An 11,884-nucleotide genomic window follows, 5' to 3' on the forward strand; every position below is an offset into this window, starting at 1 on the left:
GAAAGTTGATGGACAAGGAGGATTCTGGCTAACACGCAGAGGAAGGAGGGGCAGAAGGAAGCCAAGAGAAGGAGTAGAGATTAGGGAGGGATTGATGTGTAAAAAAAAAAAATGCCTGGACGTAGGGAATTTCAGACCATTTGGCCATGTTGTGATGAAATTGTCTTAATTTTATAAAATAGAGATGACAGGTGCCAATGTTTGGCCAGTTGGAGCCATTGTTTAACTTGTATTGAGACCATGCAGTGGCCCTGTAAAGAAAATGCAGTGTTTACAGAGACATTTGGGTTTTAGGTTAGGAGACAGTTGGAGAGGTTTGAGGTTCTTTAGAACACAGGCCAGCGGAGAGGAGGGAGGAATAGAGGATGGACGATTGCCCTTGGTTCTGGAAAGACAGCAGAGACAAGGTGAATAAACACTCAACCTAGCTGCTCCACAGGCATCCCTTGGCGAGCCTGGGTTGAACCTCATCATTGGTGAGCAAAGAGAGCGTCCTTTATGTTACCTGCCACCAATATCGGCCCTGAGCCTTTTGGGCGAGTGACTGGGGTGAACGTCTCCATGATAGCCAAGCCCCTGGGAAAACTGGGTCCCAGGATCCATGACCTACATAGGGTTTTTCTGGTCCCAAACCTCACAGAAGAACCTGGTTTGCCTGATTTTCCTTGTGGTTGCAGTGGGAAAATAATGCAACCAAAACGGGGAGAAAGTGGAAAGGAAAAGATTAAAGAATGGGAAAGAAAAAAAGACACACTGCTCACCAAAACAGCTGGTGGTGTGTGGGGTGGCTGGTCTGATGACCTGGATCGGTAGGTTGATCTCCTCATGGAAGAAGCAAAAGAACAGGAATGGGGGTTTGGTCTTCTGAAGGAGTTCCCACATCCCGGGTTTTGGTACCAAAATGTTGAAAATTTGCTCTTTGAATGAGGAGACCCGCCCCTCACCAGACAGGCTTTGTGTGAGCCACATGGCTGTTTATTCACCTGTGTGCAGTTCGGCTATGGCCGAAAATGGTGTTAGCAAAGGGCAGTGGGGTGGGAGTTGGTTTTACAGGTTTGGAGTGGGCAGTGGAAAGTTACAGAGTAAGATCAGTTATAGTGATGGGTAGCGGCAAGGAGTGTACATGACCACAAGTTCAGTTACAGTGTCTGCTGCAGTGAGGCAGAAAAGCAGTTAAGATGACAGGATGGGTGAGGGGTATTCACATTCATAAGAACAGTGGAAATGGCAGGATTGGTTGAAGGGCTTGTCCAGGGAAGTTCCGCTGGGTACTCAGAAACAATGGCAAAGGAGGGGATGGGGGTGCGGGAGAGGGGGCCCAGGGAAGGATGGGAGAGGATCAAGAGGCAAGCAGGATTTCAGACTTTTAGGCTCCAGGTTTGTATATGGAAACCTGACACGAGGTTCAAGCAATTTCCTGCCTCAGTCTCCCAAATAGCTGGGATTATATGTGCCCACCACCACACCTGGCTAATTTTTGTGTTTTTAGTAGAGACAGGGTTTCTCCATCTTGGCCAGGCTGATCTTGAACTCCTGACATCATGATCCACTTTCCCCTGTCTCCCAGAGTGCTCAGATTACTGGTGTGAGCCACTGTGCCTGACCACCTCGTAGTCTTTGTCCAAAATACAGGGACAGAGGTATTCTTCCCAGGGCCATCCATGGTCCAGTGAGACGAGTTATCAGTTCTCTCAGCAGAGTAATTTGGACAAGAGAGAGGCTCCACAGCTGTCCTCTTTCCACAGTTGTTAAGAACAATTGTGAATGAGACTGGAAAGTAGCCCAGGTGGGAAAGTGGCCGTGTGCAGGGAGGAGGTGACCCAATGAGGAAGGAGACCCAAGCATCTAAGGTCACCCCCCTGCTTGACTTCTACACTGTATTTCAATAGAAGTAAAGCCTGGCCGACCGGGCACCACCTTATAGATCGCAGGCATAGTGTGGGGGAATCTTTCCGGAAGGCGTTGTTTTAACTTAAAAGAGTTCAAGCCCCCACTCCACACCTACGCCATGGACCAAGACCCTTTCCCATGTAATTTCTAGAACTGTAAACCCAAGACACTTTTGCGTGTCATTATCTGGAGTTGTAAGCCTATGTAAAGCTGGGCTTCTGATTGTTAGAGGAGCTTGGCCCTTAGGTAGTTATGCCGCCTTGCTCTAGAGCGTCCTCTGCTGGTGGCCATGGGCACTGCAGGGCCCTCGTGCTCACAGCACTGGTGGAGGACGCGCGCCCTCTGGTGGCCGTCCCTCTGCACCACTTGAAGTCTGAGTGCAGAGTGTTCAGCGCTGTGGTTCTGAAAATGCAAACTGACACAGAGCCCACTAGCCCGTGTGTTTCCAAAAAGGAAGAAGGGAAAATTAATTGGAAACCATAGGAATGAAATAAATATGGATGTACTTTTTTTTTTTTCTTTTTTTTTTTTTAGGCAGAGTTTCGCTCTTGTTAACCAGGCTGGAGTGCAATGGCGCGATCTCGGCTCACCACAACCTCCACCTACTCGGTTAGAGCAATTCTCCTGCCTCAGCCTCCTGAGTAGCTGGGATTACAGGCACGCACCACCATGCCCAGATAATTTTTTATATTTTTAGTAGAGATGGGGTTTCACCATGTTGACCAGGATGGTCTCGATCTCTTGACCTCGTGATCCACCCGCCGCGGCCTCCCAAAATGCTGGGATTACAGGCTTGAGCCACCGCACCCAGCCATGGATGCACTTCTTACAACTGATGGAAAAATTCACTCAACATAGTCTTTGCACTTAAAATGCAAAACTGTCAGAGGCACCTTAACCACAGTGATTTTATTTTAAATAAAATCTTTAGAAAAAAGCTAAATCTGGGCAGGTGCAGGGCTCATGAGTGTAATCCCAGCACTCTGGAAGACCAAGTCGGGATGATCACTTGAGATCAGGAGCTCAAGACCAGCCTAGGAAAATACTGAGATCCTCATGTCTACAAAAAATATAAAAATTAGCTGACATGGTGGCTCGTGCCTGTGGTCCCAGCTATCCAGGAGGCTGAGGTTGCAGGATTGCTTGAGCCCAGGAGTTTGAGGCCACAGTGAGCCATCCACGATCACACCACTGCATTCAATCCTGGGAGACAGAACGAGACTCTCTCTCTCTCTCTCTCTCTCTCTCTCTCCCTCTCTCTCTCTCTCTCTCACACACACACACACACACACACACACACACACACACACACAGACTATATCTGTTGGATTATATATTTAGGGATTGATCACCTTTGGTTATAAAATATTTATGGTTGCAGGAACAAATTAATAACAAAAGACTCACAACTTATAAAAATATACCAATACTTTAAACAAAAAGCATTCTTAATTTAAAAATAAATTTTAAAGATAATAGTACACTCATAAATTATTGTTAAAATCAATAGTAACAAAGAAAAATAGCAATACTAATAGCCTTACACAAAGTGATCACAATCCTTCATAAGAGATAACACTATTCTTAATAACCTATATAAACTAACATTAAGTAATTCTGTTTGTACATTAATGTGCTGGGATTACAGGTGTGATTACTTAATGTTTACATTAAAGTTTACATTAATGTAATCCCTTAATGTAAACATTAAGTAATCATACCTGCAATCCCAGTACTTTGGGAGGCCAAGGAGGGCAGATAACCTGAGGCCAGGAGTTAGACACCAGCATGGCCAACATGGTGAAACCCAGTCTCTACTAAAATAAAAATAAAAAAAAAAAAATTAAAAAAAGCTTTGCACAGTGGCAGTATCGTAGCCAGTGAGGTTTACCTGAGGTGTGATTATTGCTAATTGAAAACTTTTCCAATACCTTGCCATGACGACTGGAAATACAGTCGGCATTGGCAACATTTAAAAGTCTCTACAGGGATGGAATTTAAAAAATTAAATAAAAAATTAAAATAAATTAAAATGGAAAAGAAATACAAAAAAATTAGTTGGACCTGGTGGTGTACACATGTAATCCCACCTACTTGGGAGGTTGAGGCAGGAGAATCCTTAAGACCAGGAAGCAGGGGTTTTAGTGAGCCAAGATCATGTCATTGTAACAAGAGTAAAACTCCATCTCAAAAAAAATTTTGTTCTATAAAACAGGTGCGTTCCTTCTCTTGCTTTCTAAGGACTCCCTGCTCTGTCACTTAGTAGTGGCTAATAAACTCTTTTAAAGTCACTAGGCTGCGACTTGCCATAACTTTCATTTCATGTGAGATTCAAAATTCTGTTGCTGGGGTCTGAGACAAGACCCCTCTTCTAGAGACAAAATTATACTAATTATTTTCTTTTCTTTCTTTTTTTTTTTTTTTTTTTTGAGACAGAGTCTTGCTCTGTTGCCCAGGCTGGAGTTAAATGGCATGATCTTGACTCACTGCAGACTGTGCCTTCCAGGATCAAGCGATTCTCCTGTTTCAGCATCCTGAGTAGCTGAAATTACAGGCACCTGCCACCACACTGGCTAATTTTTGAATTTCTAGTTGAGACAGGCTTTTCCAATGTTGGCCAGAGCAGTCTCGAACTGTTGACCTCAGGTCATCCACATGCGTCAGCCGCCTAAAGTACTGGGCTTACAGGCATGAGCTACCTTCCCTGGCTGGCTTGTAACCTTGGTGATCACTTGGATATGAAGGGTGGAGGAGGAGGCGTGCCATGCAGATATCACTCTTGGACTACCACGTCAGATGTTAGGTGCAAGGCGTTTTTATTGGTTCTAACACTGAGAGCGCCAGCAAACAGCTCCAGGTGGTGTTTATTTTATTTTATTTTATTTTTTTGTTCTTTTTGTTTTGTTTTTTTTGAGATGGAGTTTCGCACTTGTAACCCAGGCTGGAGTGCAATGGCACAATCTCAGCTCACCACAACCTCCACCTTCTGGGTTCAGGCAATTCTCCTGCCTCAGCCTCCTGAGTAGCTCAGATTACAGGCATGTGTCACCATGCCCAGCTACTTTTTGTATTTTTAGTAGAGACGGGGTTTCACCATATTGACCAGGATGGTCTCAATCTCTTGACCTCGTGATCGACCGGCCTCAGCGTCCCAAAGTGCTGGAATTACAGACTTGAGCCAATGCGCCAGGCCACAACATGATGTTTTCATGAGCGCCTGGGCGCAGATGGGCTGAGGCCTAAAATGGTATCAGACCTAAGTGAGGGTGAGGCTGGGGTTTTCTAGACTTTTGTAAATGGGATGTGTTCCAGTCTGACGTAACTGCTCCGTGGTACCTAGACAGCCTCTCTCCTGATCTTCAGGGGATCCTTGTCTTCCAGTCTGCCCTTTTCTGGCTTCTGCTCACTTGCTGACCCATGCTGCTGGTGCATGTGGTCTTGTACCTTGGGATCAAGCCTGAGGAGGGAGGAGTTATACCCCAGAGTTTTCAGGCCCCAGGGATAATCTTTCATTAGGGAGATTAGACTGGCTGTTTCTTCTTTGTTAGGCACAACTTGATTTTTCAGGTGCAGTGGGGTGCCTCAAGCCGAAAGCTTGACTCCTCATATGGGCCAGAACCAACATGGCCGTTTCTGTGACTGCCAGGCCACTTTGAGGCTGAGATAGTTTTATCTTGCCTCTGTTCTGCATATGTTTGTGGATGTCTTCTCTGTGTTGGCAGATCTGGGGGTCCACCAGATAGGATTCTGTGAAGAGATCTCAAAGGTCGTTAGTCCACAATGTTTATCACATGACTTCCACAATCAAAGATAAAATATAAAGGCATATTTAATAATAAGGTTGATGGTGCACCTGTGCTGTTCTGCTATCAAGAGCTCTGTGTGTTAAAATGTCTGATTTATCAGGCGGGATCTGGGCTGTCTGTAAGCATAGTTGAGGGGAGGCTGGTGTCAAGCAAGTATCCAGTACAACCTCAACATCCCAGTTCTTCTCTACCAATGTTCCAATTCTAGTACTGATGCGGAGGCCCTCAGAGTGACTTAAGAGAGGAAGTAGTCACTGTGCTCTGTGGCTAGCTTGTTTGGGAGCATACATTGTAAATCCTCTCTGACAAAACATTGGAAACAAGTAGTGTTTCAGCTTGAGTTTCTCATAAATGGCTTGTAGTCGTATAAACCAGAACATGTATACCACAGGCCAACATGAGGGTCCCTCTACCACTCTTTCTCCCAGCAGCCTAAGTGGGCATCTACACAGAATAATGTGTGCAGCCTCACTGTGTTAAAGTCCAGTGCTTTGTGCTTGGAGTGTCATCAGGGAAGGGCCCTTAACTTGGAAGGTTGCCGAGCTGCTGTGGAGGGAAGGAAGGTGCGTGTGATGCTGCTGGGTCTGTGTCTCTCTCTGTGACAGGAGGCATGAGATAGCCTTGGTCTTATGAAGGCCTTGGGTGTCCCAGCTCATTTCAGCCCTGAGTAGCCTGATGCAGGTGCTGAGCCCTGGTTCTGGAGGTGAGAATATAGTGAGGGCTTCCACTGCATGGCTGGCACAATGGGCGTTCAGGTGCCTATTCAGGGACTGCTATGGAGTCCTGTGCCAGATGCAATGGTGCACAGCTGGGAGCCAAGGGTCCCTGCTTCTGCTGGAGAATATAGGCAGATGTAATGGGTTAAGGTTAGTGTTAGGGTTAGAGGTTAAGTTTAGGGTTGGTGTTAAGGTTTGTGGGTTGGGGTCAAGGGTCAAAAGTCAAGGGTCAGGGCTAAAGAGTAGGATGAGGGATTGGGGTAGGGGTAGGGGTAGTGTCTAGGGTTAGAGGTTAAGGCAGTGGAGGTGAGGGTAATAAGCAGATTACTAAAAGCAATTCTGATTCACTTCAATAACAACCTTCTCCAACTCATTTTGTCTCCACAAACTTATTTTTCCAAGAAGAATCCCAGGCTTCTTAAAGCACCCGGTGACTTTTCACACCTTAAATCTGTGAAATTCTGTCTTCTTCTGCTGTATGCATAGTTCAAACATACAAGGCGAGGCAAAGCCAGAAGCCTTCCTGAAGGGACCCGAGAAATTTCTCTTTCTCTCTCTGGACCAAAATGAATTTTCTGGACCATCAGTGCTAACCTTCAAAAGCCAACCCCATTTGTGAAATCTCCTTTAAAACTACTGTGGACCCAAGTGTTTATATTTATATGATATTAATTTAGTATTTATATTAATATAAGGGAGAACATTTAAATCAGTCTACACCACATGTGCCTCTGGCTTATTGTTCAGTTAATTGTCATCTCAGGCTAAACTTTGGTTTCTGTCTCTCATTTTTGTCAGAAAGAATATAACTGATCTCAAAACATCTAGTTTTATTTTAGGGACTCGTGCTCCATCTCCATTCCTCCCTTTTTTCTTGCAATCTGTGTGGAAGCTCTTTAATGTGAACATTTTGACCACCTTCACGCTCCCGTGTCCACTGTCAGCACATTCAGACTTATTCAGACAAGGCTGTCTTTTTAGGCCAGGGATTTTTTAGGGATCTTTATTTTACTGTGAGATGGTTCGCATTCCTTTGACTCACTGTATCATCTCAGAGTTCTTTTCCTTTTAGGAGACTAGGAGGGCAGAAAAAAGAAGTTGGTGAACAATTAAACCTCCTGAGTCAGGAGAGAGTCCCATTGTGTTAAGCAACATTGCAGAACATTGTATGTAGTAATCCAGCAGATGAGCCACATGGCTGCTGATCACACATGCCCGCTTGCTGCTGTGAGCTGACTTCCTCACCATTAGTCTTTTCTATCTCTCGAGGGAATTATAAGGACCACTTATTAACCTGTAAGTCATAGAGAGTTAAAGGTGTTTCCCCAAAACACTGAGGACAGAATGAAAGGTGAGGCGTGTTAGCCACACCTCAGAAGTGCAGAAAAATCTCTTGATGTGGGTTATTGGAGAAAAGCAGGTGTTTTTTTCTTTAGGAAGTCTCCATAGAATTAGATCAAGGACTCTGCCCATTCTAGGGTGAATAAGTGGTATATTAGACAACCTCAAATATGTATCTCAAGCCTCCATTTAGGGTTCTTAATGACTTTGTTCAATCATGACAGTCTCAAATGCTAAGTAGGACACTGAAATCTCTCCACAGTCCAAATTAGCACTGTCTTTTAAAGTTGAGTTTATCATTATTCTCACTTGACATAACTTATGTATCGCACACACATGCTAATAACGCATCATGCTCACTGTTACCTTTGCAACAAGACTTGAATTTTACTTAGCCTGGAGGATTGCACTTCACATGTCCAGACCTATTTCTGACTCATTCTTCAGCCCTGCATCAGTCAGTGGGGGCTAGGTTAAACCACGGTGACAAATAACCTCCAAGTTTCAGAGGTTCAAAAATCTTCTTTCTTATTTATTTGCATCTCTCCATGGGTCGGATGAGTTGTCGCTTTGTGCCATGTTGTCCTAACACAGGAATCAAGAATGAAGGAGGTACCATCAATACCCCATTGATCTAGAAAAGACAAAAAGCATGCTGGATAGAACTGTTTCTTGAAGATTTCTCCTGAAAAAGTCACATATTATCTCTTCTCACCTGCGATGGCAAAAAAAGAAAAAAAGAAAAAAAAATATGTGGCCATGCAAAAACTTAAGTAGGTGGGATGGAACAGTCAGAATGCATTCATAAAAAATGAACTGAAAATATGTGGAGTACAGCGCCCATGATGATAGTGAATGCCAACATGCATTCCTGACAACACAGTGTTGCTACCCTTCACACTTCTTCTGTCTTGCAATGTATTAGAACTTCTTATCTGAAGCCATACCACTCAGAGGGACTGCATAATATATAATGATGTCTCCTTTAGGATGTCCTTAAATTCAAGGAAAGAAGTTAAGTAATCAAAAAGTGCTTTTGGATACGGCTGTTTACCACTAGAGGGTAAGATGAGAGATACATTGTAGTAATAATAATAGAGTTTGAATTGGGGTCTGGGTCAGGGTCAGGGCTGGAAGTATGGTTAGAGGTGAGGTCATGGTCAGGGTCAAGATAAAAGTCAGGGTCAAAGTCAGGGTCAGAATTATAGACCAAGTCATGGATCAAGGTTTATGGTCAGGATCAATGTCTAGGGACAGGGTTAGAATTAGAAGTTGAGCTTTGTTTTCCTCACGACCCACCTGAGGAGAGGCCATGGCTTTGGAGCACCTGGTAGCGTGTCCACAGAGAAGACCAAAGTTTTATTCTCCTCAAGTCTCAAGTCTGACCTGGGGAGATGTGGCTGCAGGCCACGTAAGGAAAGTGAGGAAAAAGCTTCATGTCTGCTCCCTGTGTGCAGAGGAAGGAACACTGACACTGGCTTTACTTTCATACATTATATTCTACAAGTCTTGTTTTCACAAGCATCCCTTGCTTGAGGTTTTGGCTGCTCATCATCGTAGTGTGCCCTTACATATTGTAAGATTTGGGTTTATTTTGGGGGTGAGATCTACATATAGAGAAAGGAGAAACACTTAGAGCCACCATCAGGACAGCTGAAATGAATGCTGGGGGTGGGCAGGTGCCTTTCAAGTCACCCCAAGCCTGAGGCTGGAGGAAACATGTCCACCCCCTGTAAATACTTTTATTCATGTTTTAATTACTCATTTGTCTTATAGGGTTAAAGTAGTCAAAACAGGCGTATTAAAAAATGTAAAGTAGGCATATTAAAACTTGCAACACTATTTAAGTTTAAATATATTATTCATACCCATCAACATTTTTTTGTTTTTCTTGTTGAGAAAGTCTAAGGTTAATTGGCAGTATAGTTTTAATAGTAGATAGAATAATGTGTGTTTTACAAATGTTAACATCCTACATTACATGTATGAACCCCAAAAATCTGAGACAGGTCTTAGATTATTTTAGGGAGTTTATTTTGCCAAGTTTGAGGAGCCCCACACCCAGGATGTATCCTCATGAGGTCCCAACAACATGTGCCCTAGGTGGTAAGAACACAGCTTGATTTTATACATTTCAGGGAGACATGAGACATCAATCATTATGTGTAAGATGTACATTGGTTCAGTCCAGAAAGGTTAGACAACTTGAAGAGAAGGCCAAACTGGGGGCTTCCAGATCATAGGTAGATAAAGATTAACAGTTTCATTCTTTTGAGTTGCTGATTACCCTTTCCAAATGAGGCAATCAGATATGCATTTATCTGGGTGAGCAGATGGGTGACTTTGGAAATAATGGGAGGAAGGTTTGCCCTAAGCAGTTCTCAGCTTGACTTCTCACTTTAGCTTAGTGATTTGGGGTCCCCAATATATTTTTTTCACAAGGTCTAACATGTTTTTCTATGAACATTAATTATTCATTATGTATTTTATTACACAAACAAGGCAGAATTTTTTTTTAATGTATCAACTTCATGACTAGTTAATAATTACATAGAAGTTCAACTACATTTGGAAACATTCCAGAGTTTGGGTTTCCAATAATTATTTGTGATTATTTTAAAGGTAAAGTGTTTTTTCCCCATAAAACATAGAAACATCTAAAATCACTCATAGGATGTCCTGCCAATTTTGTTTCTCTAGTTTCCTCATTGTCTGCAAAGCCTTATTGAGGAAATCGACTTTGAATAACCTTTTAAACTTTTGTTTTAGAAAATGTTGTGGTGAAATATTGAATTATCATGGACACAAGTTTGGTTTACGTTATTTTCTTCTTTGAATATTTTTTCTTAGTGGCTAATATTTGATTCTGATGTATTATGACTAAAAGGTAGACACTGGAAAAAAATAAGACCAAGAAGAATTTGGAATAAGTGATCCAGACACAATGAGTCAATCAGCCATTGGAACATATTTTTACAAAATCAATCTTGTTAAAATATTTATCCATAAATTAAAATTGAATCTGTTAGGTTACTTTTTTTTCCCTGGTCTAAAGTGTACACCATTTTAGAGAATTAACCAAGAACACATCCAAAGCACAAGAAAAATATATGAAAAATAAATTTACACATACATAAAACCAGTACTCATGGTGTGAGGCATTAGCTCCACCTTCTAGATGCCTGAGTGTCTACATTAAGTATTTGGAATTCTTTTGCAAAGGAGATTTCTATTTAACTCCATTTGTTTATTCATCTACACATACAGATGGAGACACCTAGATAATTACTTGGAGCTTTAGTTAGTATTAAACACTGCAGCATTATGTTGAACAGTTCATTCCTGTGTTGGCCAGCAGTAGCTCTTTTTTATTGGCTCCAATTTTCCTTTTACATATTTCAATTTTTTTTTTAGTACTTACTTTCTGATACTTCAAGATTATCCTGGCTCATATAATTACTGTCCCAGTTCTAGTATCAGACATTTCTTCAAAGAGCCTGATTCCTTTCAGAATGGTAGAAAAACATATCTGGCTGCTGAGTGAGCACATTGTGTCTTGTCTCTCATTAGCAATGCTACAAAGTATTTGTGTGTATGTCACTTACCTATACACACCTAGTTAGGAAGGTTTTGATGTGGAACTGTATGTATCTGTATTAAACTAAACACAAGTTTATGTTGATGTCTTCACCTCTGATCTACTATCACATTAATCTTTCTACCCTTCCCTCCTTGCTAATTTATAACCTCCCACTTCAACAGTGAGGGACCTGGTTCCTACCATCTTCAGCTTATATAACTCATTGTCTGATTCCAGATACAGATACTGTGGTTTTACAATTGTTCACCATTATCCCTGTTGGGAAGAACTTTATAAAAATGGAATCCAATGATGAAGTATAGTTTATTTTCCTTCAGCCTACAGATTTTATTCATTGTTAAAGATATTAGGTCAGCACCGTTTCCCCTACACCTTCAGAGAGTTGTTTCCCACATTTGTGTCTTAGTCCATTTTGTGCTTCTGTAACACAATACCTGAGGCAGGGTAATTTGTAAGTAAAGAAGGCTCATTTGGCTCACAATGCTGGTGGCTGGAATGTCCGAGATTGGGTAGTGGCATCTGGTGGGGCC

The 11,884-nt window shown here is 42.4% G+C and overlaps 1 non-coding gene across 1 annotated transcript; it reads left to right on the forward strand.

Annotated features, from left to right (window-relative positions):
* The first annotated feature begins 3,741 nt into the window (after positions 1-3,741).
* On the forward strand, positions 3,742-3,881 carry LOC141583079 (U4 spliceosomal RNA). Its single transcript, XR_012515832.1, has one exon. It is a non-coding gene; the product is annotated as a U4 spliceosomal RNA (small nuclear RNA).
* The last annotated feature ends 8,003 nt before the right edge of the window (positions 3,882-11,884 follow it).

This window comes from Saimiri boliviensis, chromosome Y, assembly GCF_048565385.1.
Source record: "Saimiri boliviensis isolate mSaiBol1 chromosome Y, mSaiBol1.pri, whole genome shotgun sequence".
Lineage (NCBI taxonomy): Eukaryota > Metazoa > Chordata > Mammalia > Primates > Cebidae > Saimiri > Saimiri boliviensis.